This window comes from Canis aureus, chromosome 37, assembly GCF_053574225.1.
Source record: "Canis aureus isolate CA01 chromosome 37, VMU_Caureus_v.1.0, whole genome shotgun sequence".
Lineage (NCBI taxonomy): Eukaryota > Metazoa > Chordata > Mammalia > Carnivora > Canidae > Canis > Canis aureus.
The window spans coordinates 12,592,810-12,612,748 of NC_135647.1; positions in this window are offsets into that span (position 1 = coordinate 12,592,810).

Below are 19,939 nucleotides of genomic sequence, written 5' to 3' on the forward strand. Positions count from 1 at the left end.
GTTCAACTGTGTCCTCTCCAAAAGGTGTTGATGTTCCAAGGAGCTGTGAATGTGAACTTATTTGGAAACAGTATCTTTGCAAATGATTAAGTTGTTGTCAGTAGGGTGGGCCATAGACAATATGACTAGTGTCCTTATAAAAAGGGAAATTCCAGGGGGATCCTGGGTGGTTCAGTCACTGGTACATTTGCCTTCAACTCAGGTCATGATCTCAGGGTCCTTGGATTGAGCTCAACAGAGAGTCTGCTTCTCTCTCTTCCTCTGCCTCTTCCCCAGCTTGTGTGCACACACACACTCTCTCTCTCTCAAACAAATAAGTAAAAACTTAAAAGGGGATAGGGATTTGGATAAGAGACAGATATGCAGGGAGGTAAGACAATATGAAAACATAGGGAGAATGTCATCAATAAGCCAATGAATCCCTGAGGCCACCAGAAGTAGGAGAAAGGCCTGCAACAGTTTTTCTTTCACAGGCCCCAGAAGGAACTCTGCTGACACCTTGATCTTGGTCTTACAACCTCTAGAACTGTGAAGGAATAAATTTCTGTTCCTAAGGGAACCTAATAAAGCTGATTGCAAAGTGCCTTGAATAATCTCACTCTTGACCAACTGTGCCTTAATGCTTCTCAACTGGGGCAACACTGATACAGGTGTCAAGGGTAAGGGTGGGGGGTCGGGGAGATTTTGTGTAGTTAGAACCAGGTGCTTTATTGGCATTTATTGGGAGAAGATGCCAGAGATGCTGTAAACGCATGGAACAATCCCACACTCATAGCCCCACTGAGAATTACTGCACCAGACTGACCTTCATTCAATTCTGTAAACCTTCTCTTTCCCCGAGTAGCCTGTGGCCTTAGCATGAGCTGTTCCTTCTGCCTGGAAGGCTCCTTACTGCTCTCCATGTGGTTTAGATCTCAATTTAGATGTGATCTTCCCAGACAGGCTTTCCAGATTGTAAACTATTCACTTGTTCACTCAGTTTCACATCAGTCTTTAAAAAAATACTCCTGCATAGATAGCATTATTACTATTTGTTTAAAAAAAAAAAAAAACCTATGGGATTATTTGCTTGTCTCCTCTCACTAGAATGTAAGCTTCATGAGAGCAAGGACTGTGTTTGTATGCTCAGGATCTAGGACAGAGCCTAGCACAGTAGATGGTGCTCACATATAAATGTTGACTGAAGAAACCAATCATGAGCCCTGAAGCTGGAAATCTGTGAAAGTCTGGGAGTTGGGGAGAGAGGAAGGAAGAAATGGGAAGGGAGAGGGTACAGAAGAGGGTGGGGTTGGTGAGGTGTGGTAGGAGAGGTAAGAAGGGCAGAGAATTTAACAGCAGCTGGACTTTCCAGACTGTTCTTGGACCATGAAACAAGAGTCCACAGGTTCCTGGAGGAGCCATGGCTGGAGTGGCCTTTCTTCTTCATTCAGGAAGGAATAAGCTTGTGGAATTCATTATTCCCAGAATGGTGGAGCCTGGAAAATAGAACCAGTTCCTCTACAGTTTAAGAGGAGCTCATGGATGATGGTGGACATGTTGTTTTTTAATGGGTTATTTGGATAATTGGGGCTTACGTGGGGAAAACCCAACTGTAAAGTTGACATTGAGGACAAACCCACCTTCCATTGAATGCCCTTTCATGTTTCTGTGAGAGCCAGAACTGGACTGATTGGGACCTAGACTTGCCCAGCGTGACCATCCTTGCTCTTTAGAGGCTTACCTTTTCCTTGAAAAGGTATACGATATTCCACAAACTCCTACAAGGACCTTGAAATTGAGGTCCTTCCTTTCGAAGGACATCTAATCATGAAAATACTGTTCTGTTTTTTAAGCCAGTTGTAGCTTTTATTTTTCCCTTACAAGTCCTCTGTTTTACTTAGTTTGCTTTCTACAAAGTTTCCTTTTCCATCTTGCTGCACACTCAGAACTTGGAGGCAAAAGACACAGTTCTCCATGGGGCGAGAGATGGCCTGCGTTGTAACTCTACCTCTGCTGCTAATTTGCTGGGTGACCTCTAGTGTTTTGCTTCACCTTGGAAAGGCCTCAATTATTCTACAGAAAATTTGACGGAGTACATTCCACCACAGGGGACTGGTGATCGGTGAAAGAATGCGATAATATATGGGAAAACACATTGAGGAACTTTCTGCCTTGCTTTCCTGTTCCATCGTTTTGTTATTTCAACTCTTGCCCAAGACCCTTCCCTCCCTGGTGGCCCCTCACCTTTCTTGTCACCTTTCCCTCACTCAGACTTCAGTCAATGTGTCCCAAATTCACAGTTTATGGAGTCTTTGAGTACCGATTGCACTCTTAATTTGCTGGTCTTTAATAAACAATGGTCTTGTCTTTAAGTGGGCTGGCTCACATTTTAATTTAGATTGGTTGACTCGAAAAGGAAAAAAAAATATATGATTACTCAAAAGGGAAAAATATGCATCTGTATATATATGTGTGTATATATATATTTATATGTATATGACAACCAGATTATAAGTTTGTCAAGCATATTTTCTGACACACATTGTATCAGAACATGTTCATTGAAATTAAAAGAATAAAAACATTTGAGGAGTCCTGGCTTAAACACCCCTTTCTCAATAACACCTTTTCCAGCTCTCCCCCATCCCTGAATCCGTTCCCCTGTTGCATACATTTGTTTCCTTTGTGACAATCTTTCCACCTGCTGGTAATCATCACTTTGTACGTGCCTCCTCCGCCTGACTGTAAGCACCATGGGGGCAAGAGCAGGGCTTGCACATCCAGGCTATGCAGCAGAGTACCTGGAAGTACATAGAAGGCATTCAAAAACATTTTGTGCAATTAGATAAAAAGTTCATCCACGTACAGACCTAAGAGAAACTTGAGACCACCAGTGGAAAATTGCAATGCATGGCACTTTCTCTTTCTTCTATTCCTGGGTTTTCCAATCTGGGGACACGTAGGGTACCTGTGAGCAGCCAGGCCACAGTTAACTCGTCGGAAGCTCTGGGAGACATAGTTAGGAGTCTAGGCCCTTCCTCCATTGGCCCACATTTCAGGAGTTGATATGGGCAGAGTATAAAACTCAGGGCTACAGAATTCTCAAAGCTATGAGTTCTTAGAATGTGTAAGTAACCGGTAATTGGCAACTTATTTTTCTATCCCGACAGAGTTCTTCCCATATAAAGTATATTCCCCCAGGGAGTGTTTTGTTGTTGTTGATCATGCCTGGGCACTACTTAAATCTTCATGGAATCCCCAGAGGAGGCCCTAAACCATGTTTGTACCTGTTGTTCCCTTGACCTCCCACATCTGGTTCTTTTCTAAGTTTCCACAAGTTTATGAATGTCTGAGCAAGCGATCATGCAGACATTGTAGTGTCTTGGCAGGTGTCTGGTTCTGCATGGGTACTGAGTCCTTGACAGTGGTTTTCTAGAAAAATGATGTGCTCCTTATCTATTTGCTAATTCTTTCCACATATCACAAGACTTTTCTGTAAATTCCCATCAGTCTTGACAAAGTTATCTTGTAGACTTATGTAGTGATTTTGATGGCTGCACAGAGCTGTTTGTCTTGTTCAGAACTAAATTAATAACACCACGATGGCACCTACTTTAGCACCAAACTTCTTAAACTCTCCTAATATACTAATCAGCATGTCAGTGAAATATTTTTTTTCTGGATAAAGACAAGCCTGGTGAAATGGATTAGACATTCACACAGCATTGCATAATTCAGCATGCCAGGGTGGTGCATATGATTTGCATTAATAGCCTGCCCTGGAAGCGGCTGCTCATAGGTTTCTCTCATTAGGTCGAATATCGAAGATTCCAGACTGTCAATCAATTACTGTAATTTCCTTTTCCATATTTATTCCATCACCATCATTGACAGCTACCATTAAGTGACATTAATACAATACAATATCATCTTGCATTTCTACAGAGCATCTCAGGGTGCCTCACGGTTCCACTCCAGCCAAGAAATCACATTACAAAGGAAAAAGGACCCTTATTCCCTAGGTAGAAAATGGGCTGCCAACTCTCTTGAATACTGTGGGAGTTGCCCAGAATCTCTGGAGATGCTCCTGGCTTCTGGGCATGGGTGTTTATTTTTTGTTGTTGAAAATACCCAAGGCTGTGACTCTGGGAAGGGAATGGCTTAGTGGGCTGTGATGACTTTCCAGGGAGCCCACTCAACTACACTTCCCACTTCTATTCACCCTTGATTTCGGACGTGTTTCTGAGGCAGGGCCAGAGGGGACCCTTGTGGAATAATTCAGTTTCTTAGAAGGGCAGCGGTAGCTGGATGCCACCCATTTGCAATACTTTCTGCCTCCACACCACCTCCCTGCCTCACCACCTTGCATGATCACTTAAAATACCATTGGCCACTTTGACTCAGAATGTGACAAAGCCCTCCTTTGCCAGACAGATTATTTATGTAGGCTAAGTTGCCAGTGTTGGGATATCCTCCCTTCTCCTTCTGTCGTTTCTTAGTCAGGGATTATCAGAGTTTTGCTGCACAGAAGCCACCTCTGTTGTCCAAGCATCAGCAACTGAATATATGGAATATTTCCTTGCTCAGTTTTGGGTGTCACACCAGTAGGGCTTCCAGATAAACCACAGTATGCCCAAGTTATATTTGAATTTCAGATAAGCGATACATTTTTTTAGTATAAATATGCTCCAAATATTGCATAGAACATATACAAATTTTCATCATCTATCTGAAATTCAAATTTAATTGAGCATCCTGTTTTGTTTTGTTTCCCAAATCTGGCAACCCTACCCATCAGGTGAGTCAAGGGCTAAAGAACCAAGCCAATCAAGCTGCTGAGATCCTAGGAGAAATCAAATCAAGACAGTATGTCTCCATTAAGCCAAAGTATTTGCAAAGTGCTGTGCTCGCAGCTGTGGGAGATGCAAAACAGTGTCAGATCTGGTGAGAAAATAGGAGAGGAATGGCCACAGGCCCGAGAGACACTTTGGTGCTAGTGCAGAAAGTTTGGCTCAAGGACTATAGAAAAGCAAAAGAGTATTAAAAAATGTTTCTGGCAAAAAAAAAAAAAATGTTTCTGGCAGTTTTCTTTATCTATAACCTTTTGTGATGGCTTCTTGCAAGCAGGGCTTCTGCTTCACTGCTCAGGGGAAGGCCAGAGAGATTAGAGAATAACATTCTCTAACACACAAAGAGGCTTGTGGACACAGCACCTGCCTTAGTCTTTTACTGCTGAGGCAAAGCAAACATCATCTTGATTGACGATTGAGGAGAACTGGGGCAGACAATCAATAGGTACTTGTGGATTGGATGAGTGACAAATTTTTGAGTAGAAAGTGCATGATGAATGATATTTTACCAAGACTGTTTCAGAGGTGTTGTGTGGGAGAATGAGGAGAATAAGTCCCCTCTGATAAGTGGGAAAAAATGGTCTGCTCTGATGGGTGGCCTCTGCCTAAGTATCCGCACTGACATGGCCGTCCCTCCTTGTCCCATAGCCTAGCATCAGATGGTTTAGGGTGCCTATAGCCCTCATGATTTTTGGAGCAAATTATGATTGCTCTGTTTCTTCTGAGAACCAGAAGAATAATTATATACTAGGGGAGGGAGGTATGGAAAAAACAAAAGGCACCATTGGGACAAAAAGAGGACAAAATTTAAAAAGTGACTTAAGGAAAAAGTAGATGAGCTGGTGACTACTGTGTCATTCATCCTTTTTTTTTTTTTTTTTTTCCTGATCAATTAACATTTGTGCGGCTGGGGGATAAAGAACATTATGCCTCGTATTTTTGTTTCTGTTTCTGCCAGGCAAACTTCAGTCTTATTTTTAATGACTTTTCAAGCTGTGAAGAAACTTTATTGAGTATCCAGCAGCAAGAGCAGTGCCAGGATTTGGAGAACAGGTCTGTCTTGCTCCAAGACTTGTCCTGATCCACCACTGAGGCTGCTGTCTCCCTGCTGCAAAGCTACTCTGCAAACCGCCTCTTCAGTTTCACAGATGTGCTTGTTGATGAAACCACACAGATAATCTATTGCTTTCACGTGCATGCATTGTACTTTATTTTACTGTTTGGTACAAAAAGAAACTCACAGTCTGGATTCAGCATAATCTAGTCTGCCTCTGTGATATGGTTTATTTGCAAAGGGATAAAGACATAGACTCCTTTCCATCTTTTAACTTTCTAGGATGGCCAACCCTTTTGGAAAAAATGGTATTTAGGGCAGAGGTAAAGAGATTATCTGGTTATTTGGTAAAATAGTTAACATATTTTACAAAAAAGAACTCGAATCTGATGACAACCCATAGAAAGCAGCAGCAACAGAACAACACAAGTATGTGTGATCTTTTCAAAGACATCTAGATTTGTTTCAGAGGAGGATGGGAAGGCTTCTGAGATCCTGGGAGAGGAAAAGGATATCAGAGCTGAAAAGGAGCTTTGTGATCCTTAAAGCTGCTTGAGGGTTTGGAGAGAATGAGACCAGACCCGCCTTATAAACCCTAGGTGATCACACTTCTCCCACAGAGCCGTTTTGGAAACCAAGAAAGAATAAGTGACTCAAGAATTTTAAATTTAGTAAAAAAAGAAGGGATCCAAGCTTCAATCCTTCCTCCTCTCTTTCCTTCCCTTGTGCTCAGGTTCTTTTTAACTTAAATTAAAGAATAAATAGTTAATAAAAAGGTAACCTCTACCTATGCTTTTGCCCTTGTGCTGACCTTGAAGCAGGGCTCTGCTCTTCCATGTCTGCCCCTCAATGAAAAGTCACTCCACAATGCAGATTGTACTGAAGATTTCAATCTACTGTTTTTTATTCTTTTTAATTTAATTTTAAAAAAGATTTTATTTAGTTATTCATGAGCAATGCACAGAGAGAGGCAGAGACATAGGCAGAGGGAGAAGCAGGGTCCCTGCCCGATTATGGGACTTGATCCCAGGATCATGGGATCATGACCTGAGTCAAAGGCAGACGCTCAACCACTGAGCCTCTCAGGTGCCCCTAATTTTTATTTTTTAAAAATATTTTATTTTAAGCAATCTCTATACCCAACATGGGGCTCAAACTCATGACTCTGAGATCAAGAGTCATGTGCTCCACTGACTGAGCCAGCTAGGTGCTCCTTTATTTTTTAATTTAAAAAATTTTAATTCCAGTGTAGTTAATACACAGTGTCATATTAGTTTTGGGTGTAGAATGGAGTGATTCAACAATTTTGCACATTTCTCAGTGCTTGTCAAGATAAGCTGTACTGAAGATTTTATAAGGAAAACTGAAGAGGGGATTTACATCTCACAGTGCTCAGATTTCACTTCTCAATTTGCTGTTCAGATGACTCTTCTCAATTTTCTTCTCAACTGTTGGCCTTTGTATTTTTAAACCTTTTACAAAGTAGTTTCTCAAAGTCTTTTTGTTAGTGGATTCTCCCTCTCCCCCACCACTCATGATTCTTTTGCAGAAAAATTGAGCTGTTCCTCACTTCTCTTGGTCTTTGGCACCAGCACTCAGGTTTAGATTGGGTTTAATCAGAGCATTCCTCCTTAAAATGCACATCTCTTGCTTCTTGCAAGGGATTCATGTAAAACTGCTGAGGAAAATGAGGATTATCTTCATAGTACCACTGGAACATAATTTATCAGGGAATGATATCTGGCAATGTTTACCATCTGCTCCGGGTTTCTTTATTTTTAGGTTACTTGCTGACTCCATCTCCAAAGCTAGAGGTTGGGCTTGGTGGCTGTGGAGATGAATAGGTTCCTGTCCTATCACTTTAGAGGATGACATTGATTCTTTCCCCACTGTTGAGTGAATGTTTGCCAAAAATCCTGAGTTGATATTTTCCCTAGTAGCTGGGAGAGAAACTGATCTTTTGTTTTGTATTTCTCCAGCCATGGGGAGTGGCCAACCATCTTTCTTCCTTCTCTTTTTTTTAGGGGCTGCCCTCCTTGGAATTTCCCCCATGTCTCTTGGGAGGATCCTGAACTTTGGCTTTCCTCGTGTGATAAGAATTCAATCTTATCTGATTGATAAGATTGCTGACCACACAAAATCTCAGATTCTAAGATCTTAGAATCAGATTCTTAGATCTGTGTTAATTTTCAGATTTTAATGTTACTGGTTGCTTATGCTTTTGGGGACAGTGAAGAGTCTCCTGTATGTGGCCCCAGAACACCCAAGATGTTTGCTCACAAGTTGTCTTGTGGACTCTTTCCTCCTGCAGTTTTCTGTTACTTGTACCTGACCTGTGCTCGTTAGGGTCATATTTTCGACTGTGAAATTCGTGCTTAAAGTATACCTGATACATACCAGGCTATCAAAGACGTTTGTTAAATAAATCTGGAAAGTTCCCAATAGGAAACTTGGGTTGCATTGCATTTTGCTGCTTATCATTTGTCTCCCTCAAAGACCTCATTTCCGTCATTCTTTTCTTTCTCCTTCTGACTCACCCGCCTGTGATATTCTTTGACCACCTCATCATTATTTGATTGGTGATTCTGCTCAAGCCCAAAAATCTTGCCTCTTCTCTCTCAACTTACTGGTTTCTATGGTGCATCTTCTTTTCCAATATTTCTTTCTAGGTCAGACATTTTCCCTGGTCATTCTTTTCCTTATACGATGCATGTCACATGCTAAGAAATATCAGCTGCTACATCCATCCCCTTCTCGGCTTCCTCTCACAAGACCTTCCTGTAGCTACTGTGGTCACAGTGACTCCATGTGCCCTTGCTCACTCATTTCTATCCTTGTCATTCAGGGTAACAGTTCAGTGATCTTTCCCCTTCTCTGTCCACTGAGTTCATTTACAACTTACAGTCCAGCCAGTTTCTGGTTGTCAGCCTGCCTGACCGTGACCTCTACTGTTTACTCTTGCTGTCTGTCCCTTCCTCCATATCTCCCCTGTCACCTTTCATCTCTGAAGTTGTTAGTATTCACTCCAAGTTGTTTCTTTTTCTTTCCTTCTTTTGCTTCCTTTCACATTCTTTTTTGTTGTTGTTTTCTTTCTTTTTAAAAATTTTGAATAATTATAGATATGTCAAAAGTTGCAATGAGAGCAAGGAGAGCCCTGACTGGTCTGTGGCACCTTTCACCCAGTCTCCCTCCCCCAGGGTCACATCTTACATAATTAGAGTACTACGTCAGAACCAAGAGACTGACATTGGTACAATGTGTGTGAGGAGTTCTATGCCATTCTATCATATGTGCAGATTCATGGAACCATCACATGCAGGACTATTCCATTACCACAGAGATCTCCTTCATGCTGCCTGCTTATAATCATACTCACCCACCATCCCCAACCCTATGGCAACCACTAATCTGTTCCACAATTCTGTGATTTTGCCATTTAGAGCATTATCTGAATGATATTGTATAGAACATGACCTATTGACACTGGCTTTTTTCTCCTTCAATGCAATGCCCTTAAAGCCCATCTCGGTTGTTGTGTGTATGAATAGTTGATTCCTTGTTATTCCTATGTAGTATTCCATGACATAGATGTACATTTACCTACTAAAGGACACCTTGGTCATTTCTAGTTTTGGGCCATCAAATAGTATTTTCTCTCTTTCTATATTTTTCTTCCAGGTTTCTACTTTTAGCAGATGTAAAATGAGGAAGACTTATCCCTTGGTTCTTTTGACAACCTCCAGTGACTGACAATGTAGATACACTGTTTTTTCAGAAACAGGATTGGGTTTTTGGCACCTGGACTTATACCCTTCCGTTCTAATTCTTGTTTGTCAGTAAGTGCCCTGTCTGGGGGTGAATGCACTAGATTTAACCTCCACAGAGGTGTTCCAATATAAATTTTGATCACAAACAAAAATCAGGTTTAGTTATTTTAAGTTAGGATGTTAATTTAATGTGACTACATTGTTAGAAGGGCTTTGGTGTCTGTTCAGGAAAGCCTTCAAGTTATTTCTGGCAAAATATATTGAAACGAGTGGCCTTTAGAACTCAGTACTCAAGGGAAAAAGGGCAAGCGGAGTTTCAGCTGTTTGCCTTGAAGGTGGGGTCACCCAGTGGCATTTGCTAAAGGAAAAAAATCATAGGCTTATTTTCCAAATGAGTTTAGGGTTCAGTGTTTTGTTAGCCCTGCATGTGTGTGAGAGGGAACCCCTGAGCACTGGTGGGCAGTTCTGTCTCGGTTCTAGTAAACGAGTGGGTTTGCCTGACATTTTTGGCATGCAGTAATGAAGGCTGACATAGGGTTTCCCTTCGGTGAGTAACTTGGCTTCATTCTATGTTTGAAGATTTCACATATTTGCATCATGTCCAAGGTGAGGTGATTATATGGCAGAGGAATAAAAGGGTAAATATTAAAATGTTACTGGACACTTGACAGTCTTCCAGGGGAAAAGGGGATTTAATATATGTGAAATAGAAGTTTGGACTGGCACATCACGATTTCCTTTTTTTTTCTTCCTTAAGGTTTGCAGGAAATTTTAAAATTTGATACTTAAAACAATAATCAGAATCTTCTCCATGTTATGAAGTTTTAGGTCTTGGCTTTGTTGAGAACATTCAGTTTTGGTTAAGACATTTGTGAAAGTAAGATCCCACCCCTTATACCTTCCTTCCTCCCCCTTCCCTCCCCTAAATTGGAATGCTCCTTAATGCCTGGGAAGCGGTAATGCCTTGTATTCATATAAACTGTATCTGGAGGAATTGAAAGAACTTTGTACACTTTATGTAATGAATCGCTAATTTCCCTCCAAGTAGGCAGAGGAAGGTGAGCTAAGATAGGTGCTGTGGATCTCTGCATTTGTGTGACAAGCTCTGAGTCACCAAAGTGAGTCACTGGCAGGATGGGGAAGGCGCTTCCCATCCAGGCTGATATTCTCAGACTAGCGTTTTCAGCATTCGTTTTTACAATATCTCAAGGTGTCTCCAAGTGTCTCATGAGATTACTGTAAGAGTCACATGAAATTTGAATGACTTTTAACCCAAAAAAGCAAAAGGGAAAAAACAAAACCACTAATGGAAGGTTTCTTTGATGCATTATAGAAGAATCCATTCCATTATAGAGCAGTGTTGTAGCTCAAGAAAGTTTGAGACATGGCTTTAAATGAGAATTTATTGCAACTGCTCAGGGGTCAAATCCGAGAACCAGGACATTGAGGGTAAAGGGGAGGGGAAATCCAGTGGTCTCTTTTTTAAAAAAGCTGCTGATCAGAGTTCTTGGGCCCTCCTTTAGTAATACTGTGAACATTATAGTAATCAGAATTCTGTATTAATCAGTCTTTCTGCACATCTGCAGGGTGAGGACTGATACTGGCAATGATGACTCAGATGTGAAACATCTTGGCTCTGAATGATCGAAAGCCAAATTTCACTGAGCTTATAATGGCGTTGGTCTCCATGTTGTGCCACCATATTTGAATCCTGTGAAAAGTAAGAGGTTCTTTGACTAGCCATGGTGGCAATCCAATGAGGAAGGTAACTCATTTGCTGGTGTCTCTGGGTCGTGGAGTTTCCAATTACATCCTCCCAGGCAGTGTTTAGGCTTCTAAGCACTCAAGCATCCAGATGCCAACTGGGATCTGGCTTTTATCACACAAAGCATTTCAAAAACAATGGTGGGGATCTGGGAGAGAGAGAGAATGCTCCAAGCTGAGAAGTAAGACAAAGCAAAGAAGGCTCTAAGCTAACCCAGTGCCTAGTGTGTGATAAGCACTAAGCTAGGGGCTTTAACCATACTTTCTCATCCGTCATTGAGAAATGACAACTGACAAGAGACAGGAGCCTCACCAAGGGAGGTCTGGGGTGACATGGTTTTGGAACAAAGCTTCAGAAGACACTGGCATGGGCTAGGGTGGTTGCATTGGCAGTTAATAGAAACTGTGAAAGTGGTCTAAGTGACAAAGATGAATATAGACTCAGAAGAGGTCCATCCAGTGGCTCAATGATGATCAGAAGAACCCATATTCTCTCCATTTCTGTGTGTGTGGCGTTGAGTAGATCCTCAGGCTGGCTGTCCTTGTGGGTACAGGATGACTGCCAGTAGCCTCAGTGCTAGTGCTCCATTCCCTGTCCAGAGAAGGAGTTAGTGAGAAAGAACTGGCTGCTGGTACTTCTCATAGAAAAGCTACAAACCTGCTTTCCTCAGGACCCTTTAGCCCTTCCATCTCGTTGGCCAGTATGGGGTCACATGACCAATCTTCAACTCTAATAAGGAGAATGGATGGAGCTCCCTTTATAGATTTAGACTAACAAGTGTACACTCTGTGATGTAGGAATGGGATTTGTTGGCTGCATGAGGGCAAGGTGTATTCAATTGGAAATCTTGCTTTCAGTAAAAAGGAGCACACCCCAAGCTATATAGAAATGAACTTATGTTCTATATTGGGTTTGGTTTATGAGGTAATGGTACTTAAAAAGAGATACATCAAGGGGTGCCTGGGTGGCTCTGTTGGTTAAGCATCTACCTTCCCCTCAGGTCATGATCACAGGGTTCCTGGATGGAGCTTGAGTCAGGCTCTCTGCTCAGCGGGACCCTGCTTCTCCCTCTCTCTCTGCCTCCCCACTCCATCATGATCTCTCCCTGTCAAATAAATAAAATCTAAAAAGTAAAAAATAAAACGAGATACATCAAAAAGATAAGGCAATTTTTGCTTTTACAGGGCAAAATATAATTATCAGAAATGTCCTCTCAAACTTCACTCTTCAGACATATTTCCAACTGCTTACTGGAAATCTAGTCCTGGTGGGCCTCAGCATTTTGCCTTCAACATATTAAAAATGGTACCCATCACCTCTTTGTTCCACCATAACGAACATGCTCTTACCACTGGGTTCTCTGGTTTTCTCAGTGATATTGTCATTTGCATAGGCACCTAAGCAACATACTGGAATATTTTCTAACAATCTCTTGTACCCTTATACACCAGGTTGCCTTAGAAGTTCCTTCCCATAAAGGGATGAAGCTTAGTTGGCAAAGTGAAAGTTGATATAAATATATCTGGTGTCACTTTGAAGCAAGCTTCAAGATGTCTAGGATGACCTGTCTTTAATTCAGATTTCATTTCATTTGGGCCAACTGCAGCATCCAGAATGTGTGACCTCAAAGAAGCAAGTGTAGTCCTTGTATTTTTCTGCTGCGACAAATATTTGAGTGTGAAAAAGGCAGCTGACATTAAGGACACACTTTGGGCTGAACAGAACCAAAGTTTCCTTCAAGCTTTGGCCAGATTGCTTTGGGCACAGGTAATAAATGAGTGTTGGTGAATTTTAGAAGTTTTTTGCAGGTGAGATGCTTTTGCCTGAGTTGCCATGTCATGAAAGGTCTGCACATCTGGGGGTATAAATATAAAATTTTAAAACTGTTCTCTGGCTTTCATCAGTCTTAAACACGTACTTTTCCAGCCGGGCACTACTTCAGCTCACCAGACAGGTTCCTCACAGGAAAACAGATGAAGTTGAAGTTTGGCCTCATCTCATGTATTGCCCAGACCTTATGCCATCAGAATATGGGTTCATTGCTGTGTTGGCCTGCTAGGGCTGCCATAACACATCCCCACGAACTGGCTTAAACAACAGAAACTTATTATCTCACTGGAGGCTGGAAGTCTAAACCAAAGTGTCTGAAGGCCCTAGGGGAGATGCCTAGAAATCCTTCCACTTTTTCCCGATTTCTCTTCTAGCTTCTAGTAACTTCACATGTTCCTTGGCTTGTGGCTCTTGAACTCAATCTCATTCCAGGGCAGTGTTGTAGCTCAAGAAAGTTTGAGACATGGCTCTAAATGAGAATTTATTGCAACGGCTCAGGGGTCAAATCCGAGAACCAGGACATTGAGGGTAAAGGGGAGGCCTCTGTCTTCACATGGCCTTCTACTCCCTACGTCTCCATGTGTTCTCCTTTTCTGTTTCTCATAAGGACACTTGTCATGAAATTAGGGCCCTCCGGACAATCCAGGGTGAGCTCATCTCAAAATCCTTAGTTCCATCTGCAAAGACCATTTTCCCAAATAAGTTTACATTCACAGGTTCTGGGACATGAACCCATTTTTTCGGGGGGCCACCACTCAGCCCACTACAATGGCCTCGTTTTTTCTCAGATGGTGGGTAATGCGTAATTGACAAGGATGGAACTGCCTGTCATAAGTTCTTGGCTTCCAAATCCAAGGCTGGGTATCATCACCAAAATGAACTGCTTAAAAAAGATGAATCTCAGATATCAGAAGTGACAGGCCGTATCTCCCAGAATCATCTTGTTTCTTGTTTTATTTATTGTATGAGAAAGAGTTTCTGAGAGATACTAGTGAGTGACAATCAGGTTCTTTAGATTGTATCTTCTAAATGTTCTCTGAATCTATTGCACCCCTTCCTTAATGCCAACCACTGTCTTATCAAATCCCCAGCATTTCTCATCCGGATTAGGTTTTACTTCTCCCTATTCTCTCCACTTCTTTTCTCCATATTGCTGCTTGATGAGCTGTCTGAAATTCCAATCTAGCGTGACTTGGTTGGTGCTAGATTGATTTTGTTTGTCCCTGCAGAGCCATCCTTTTTCACCCTGCCTTTTTCCTCCAAAGCTCCTTTGCCCTCTGGCTTCTGGTAGGGTTTGACCGATGAGGGCACTGGTGAGAGGAGGTGGGAGTAGTGAGAGGGGTCATTTATCTCCTTAAGTCCATCCCTGGAGGTCATTGCACACAGCATCCCTGACCTGATGCTCACTGCTCCCATCAGCTGGATTCTCACATAGCTAGCTTCCAAGTTTCAATAACTGTTTCTCCTTTCACCCATCCAGGCCTAAGGATGGCAACAAGACTCTTCGTGATTTCCCTACACCCTACACCTTGTCCCTACCTTTGAACATAATCATGTTGTAAACTCTTCTCAAATTACTGATTTCAGTGTTTCTTGCCTGGACCATGACTGATACAGCCATGCTGAAGGCTTGTCACTGACTCTACGTTGCCCAGAGGACAAAGCACCATTCCACAATAGGGGAGCAAGGGTGGCTCAGTGGTTTAGTGCCGCCTTCAGCCCAGGGCATGATCCTGGAGACACAATAGGGGAACAAGACTCCAGCCTTGCTACCTCCTGACATACACTTTGCACTCCTGCACGCTGGTGGATTTACAGTTCCCTGAACATGCGGTGTTCTTTCTCTTCTTGGAGATTTTGTAAATGATGATTTGTTTCCTGACTTATCTGCCTGGACATTGCCTTTTTCATTGTTCAAGACTGCTCAAGTGTCACCTGTTGATTTTTTTCTGACTTTCCTAGGCAGGATGTATTGCTTCCTCCTGTGTGCTCCCACATCACGTTATATGCCCACTAAAGTGGTTATCATTGCTGTAAGTATTCATTCGTCGTGTATCTTTTCCAACCAACCTTGGAAAATCCCGACTGTATTCTGTTTTTCTTTGTTCTCCAAGTACCTGCTGTTGTCCCTGGTAGGCTTAATAAACATTGTTTGAAGGACTGTATTTTCTTTATGGACGATATTACTACTTGTTCTGTTCACATAAACAAGATTGCTGCAATAAATTTACCACTTTGATCTAGCAACTGTGCCCATTGTTTCCTGTATTGATAAATATTCCTTTGTTTTTTTCTTCAGAACCACTCTGAGAGATGGGTCAATGGGAGGTAAAGTCCTGTCTGTCACCTGAATTGTTGGTGATAGAACTATGCCAAGAATCTAGACTTCTTGATTTGAGTTTGTTTGTCTTTTCATTAGACCATTCTGCCTCCTGAGATGCCAGATTAAGACAACAACAGCAAAACCAGAAGCAGACTCAATGAATGAGCACTACCCCAACAGCCACTTCAGATGGAAGACAACTCAAGCTGCTGTAGAGATAACTCCACGTGATTACAAACACATGTCAGGAAGGCTATGTAGAGAGGTGATTGTAGAAGGGTCCTAACAAACGGAACTGGTCACATTAACTAACTTCCTGTTGCTTGAGAATTATGTCTGATGTAGCCTCCAGAGACCGTTGACAGAACATACAGTTGGATTAAAATTAGGATATGAACATCAAAAAGAAGTATCCTGTGACCCTGGGGAAGGGCTGGCAACCAATGGGGAAAGGAATGGATTGTTTCTGTAATTCAAACCATATCCCATGAGAAAGTAATTTATAGGCAGCAGCACAAATAAAGATAAATTTGAGAGCATTTGGGACAATTTCTATGTCAATGGAAGGCTTAAAGGTTCTTCCTTCTGTCTGCCTTAGGGGAGAAGCAATATGTTGAGAGCACAGCTAATAATGTAGTTTGCTTGTAAGGAACATTTGCAAAGATACAATCAGAGAATTTCAGTGGGAAAAGGAACTTTAAAAGTCATCCAATGCTAGGCTTTGGGTGTTTGGATCTTTTCCAACAGGAAGGAAAAAATGAAATCTGAACACTGAGTGGTTGAGGGTCAGGACAGATTCAGTTTTAGATGTGACACATAGGCACTGCCTCACATGCTGCTTGCAGCTCTGATGGTGTCAGAACCGGGTAATCAGCCTTTGGTAAACTGAAACACTCCTTAATTTCTTGACTCTCTCTCCCTGTCTTCACTGAAGACCAAGAGGTGAGTTAACAGAAAATATCTTTTTTTTTATAGATTTTATTTATTTATTCATGAGACACAGAGAGAGAGAGAGAGAGAGAGAGAGAGAGAGAGAGAGAGGCAGAGACCCAGGCAGAGGGAGAAGCAGGCTCCGTGGAGGGAGCTTGACGTGGGAATCGATCCCGGGACTCCAGGATAATGCCCTCGGCCAAAGGCAGGCACTAAACCGCTGAGCCACCCAGGGATCCCTGAGTTAACAGAAAATAAATGTGTATGTTTCTCCACATCCAGCTTCATCTCTTAAACTCTTTTAATCTTAAAATGTTTATATCTTTTAACTCAATGATTCCCTTATTGGGAATTTATCTTAGAGATATAATAAAAATTATAGGCCAAGATTCTTGAAAGAAAGAAATCTTCCTGCCTAATAATAAGGAAAGCATTAGTTAAATCCAATTAATAGACTTCTATGCCATTATTTAAATCATATGTTTGAAAAACATTTAGTGACATGAAGATACTTATGATCTCAATCATAAGACAAGATAAAAAAACTGTACCTATGGTATAATCTGTCTGGTTTTTTTGAAAACCCCTTTCTCCTTGCCCCAATACATGTATCTATAAATAGAAAAATACCAGAAAGAAAACCATCAAAATGTTAATTATGGTTATCTCTGGGTGGTGGGATTAGGAGATTATTTTATTTTATTTTCCCCTTTGTTCTTAATCCATTTTCCAAACTCATAGTAAACCAGGGGGGAAAAACCCCTATAAACAATATTGAAAATCCTTTTCTGGCTTTTCCCTTATTTCTAAGATAAAATCCAGACTCTTTAACACAGCAAATGGGCTTCTTTATGATCTGGCTGCCTGCTTTCCTGGCTCATTTTTCTCCTTCTCCTCTCCTTAGGTTCTGTCTTCCAACGTGCCTCATGAGTCTGCTGAATTCGTGATGGTTTTCCAAATGTGCAATGTTCTCTGAAGGTTCCTTGCCTTGGCACATTGCTCTTCTTTCTGCCTAGAACACATTTCTTTCCTTGTTAATATTTGTGTGCTCTAAAACTCAGCTCAGGCTAGCCCGGGTGGCTCAGCGGTTTAACGGCGCCTTCAGCCCAGGGCCTGATCCTGGAGACCTGGGATCGAGTCCCACGTCGGGCTCCCTGCATGGAGCCTGCTTCTCCCTCTGCCTGTGTCTCTGTCTCTCTCTCTGTCTCTGTGAATAAATAAATAAAATCTTAAAAAAAAAAAATAAAACTCAGATCTCTTCTCTTCTGGAAAATTTCCTAGAGTGGAGGCTTGAGGTGTTGCCTGCTGCCAGGTCACAGATGAATCCCTTCCTGGCATTGCCCTTTGCCCAGAGGGCATCTTTGGCTGAGGTCATGCTCCTCCCTCCCGTGGGACTGCCCGCATCTAATGAGTGGTCAGTGCAAAGCACTAAGCCTCAATTAGTGACAGCTGTCAGACCATCCCAGCTTTCTCTCTCCCTGAGGGGTCATCCAAAGCCCCTTTGGCAACTGCACCACAGGCCAAGTTCTTTTTCTGCCCAATCCTGCTTCTTTCTCTCCCTTGTAAGCATGTCCTGTCCCGGTAGCATCTGAGTCTGTTACTTGGGGAACCCAATGAGGACCCCTCTGGTGAACCCTTACTTCACTCCCTAAGTTAGAGCCCATTCTCTGGGCTCCTCTACTGTCTTTATCCATACTTGAACACTTCTATCATTGTGTTGCAACAGACCACAGTTCTAGTGTCTCTTCCACTTGACTGGGATCTCCCTGAGGAGAGGGGCTGAATGAGTACACATGAAAGGGAATCACATAGTAGAGAGAATAACAGGCAGAAAAATGGAATCAAAGCCTTATTGGCAAAATGAAATAACAGATCCTTCTACGTCCTTCTGAATGACGTTACATTTCCTATTGAGCCTCTCCATCTACCAATAAAGAGAGCTCTGACTTTGAGGTCTTGGGGTAGGGGGTGGGCTTGGGAAATTCCAGTCAGGAGTTGAAAGAATTCTGTACTTAATTATTACCCTGGTCTTCTATTTTGCAGGACGAACTCCCTTTTCTCCTCTTCTCCTTAATCCAACACTTCCTTTCTTCCTCCCTTTCTTTCCACCATTTCCCAACCTAAGTCTAAGGTCATTCTGTTGCCAAGAGAATGACAAAGAAGCCATGACTGAGGCTTAAGCCAACAATACTTATTCCTCAAGAACTTCAGAGGAAAAAATTGGACACCCTTTCAAATTCCTACCTTTCTCTGATGAATACTTTTTGGAGTGGGGTGTTTTTTTTTTTTTTTTTGGTTCCTAAGGGATAATTCAGTAAAAGGTTCCCTGAGGGTGAAAGCTTTCAGAGTTAGCAATATAATGAATCACAAATGAGTTGTTAAGCCCCTGGATATAAGCTGTCCAAATTGATCCAGTAACACCCAGCTCACAGGTTTAGGAACCCTTCTTACCCTTCCCTTCTGCTCTTCTATTTCAGTTTCATGGATTTACTTTTGGATGTACTCCCTAGTGCTGGAAAAGTTCTGTGTGGTGACAGAAGGCTGCTCCACATTTATTTCATTTACTATTTTCTCTTAATATGGGATCACCTTGGTGCCTCTGTGAAATGGAGTTGAGTTATATGTTGACCCTTTACCCATTTTATCTCCCATTTTATGCATGTGGCAGGATAGGTGCTGATTCTCAGTGCATAGCTGGGGACAGAGCACTTGGAGGGCAAATGACCTTGAAAAATTATTGAGCTACTTAATGCCAGTACTAGGACAGGAATTCAGGATGCTTGACTTAGGGGTCTACACCTCTAACACTATCCATGCTGAGGGCAATTCCTCACTTGGGAGGTTTCTCCATGAGTGCATTTGTTTTCCTCAGACTTAAAAGTTGTCCTAAATCCTAGAACTGCAAAGCATGACCATAGTAGTGGCAGCCATGTGTGAGAATGTGTGTGCATGTGTGCATGTGTTAAAGACCTCAACTCTGTGGAGACAAAGCCCTGCCTGTTGTGGGTGTTACATGGGACCATTTATTTCCACTCCTATTGTTTCTAGGGGGACATGCTTCCATTGAGTAAGTCCCCTAGGTTCTCCCCATCCTCTCCTTCACTGCATTGGAGGAAGAAGAGAGTGGTCAGGTCTGAAGTACCAGCATTCACCTGCTCTTCACTCTCTGGGAACTGCCTGGAGAAGGTGAACATTCTCTGCTTCTTCAAGCCTGAAGTTTTAAGGGGCAGTAACCCACATGGCATAGTTTCCTGTCTTCTAGCACTGCCAGGCACCTGCTAGGCAACTTCAGTGGTACCATATTAATAAGCCCACAGACCTGAAGTCAGTCTCCAGCCAAGCCTTTGTTCATTTAACAAATGGTGATATTTTTATGTCTAGCTATCTAATTCTTTCATGCCTCTAAATTGGTTTAGAAATTGAGCGGGGGGCGGGGTACTA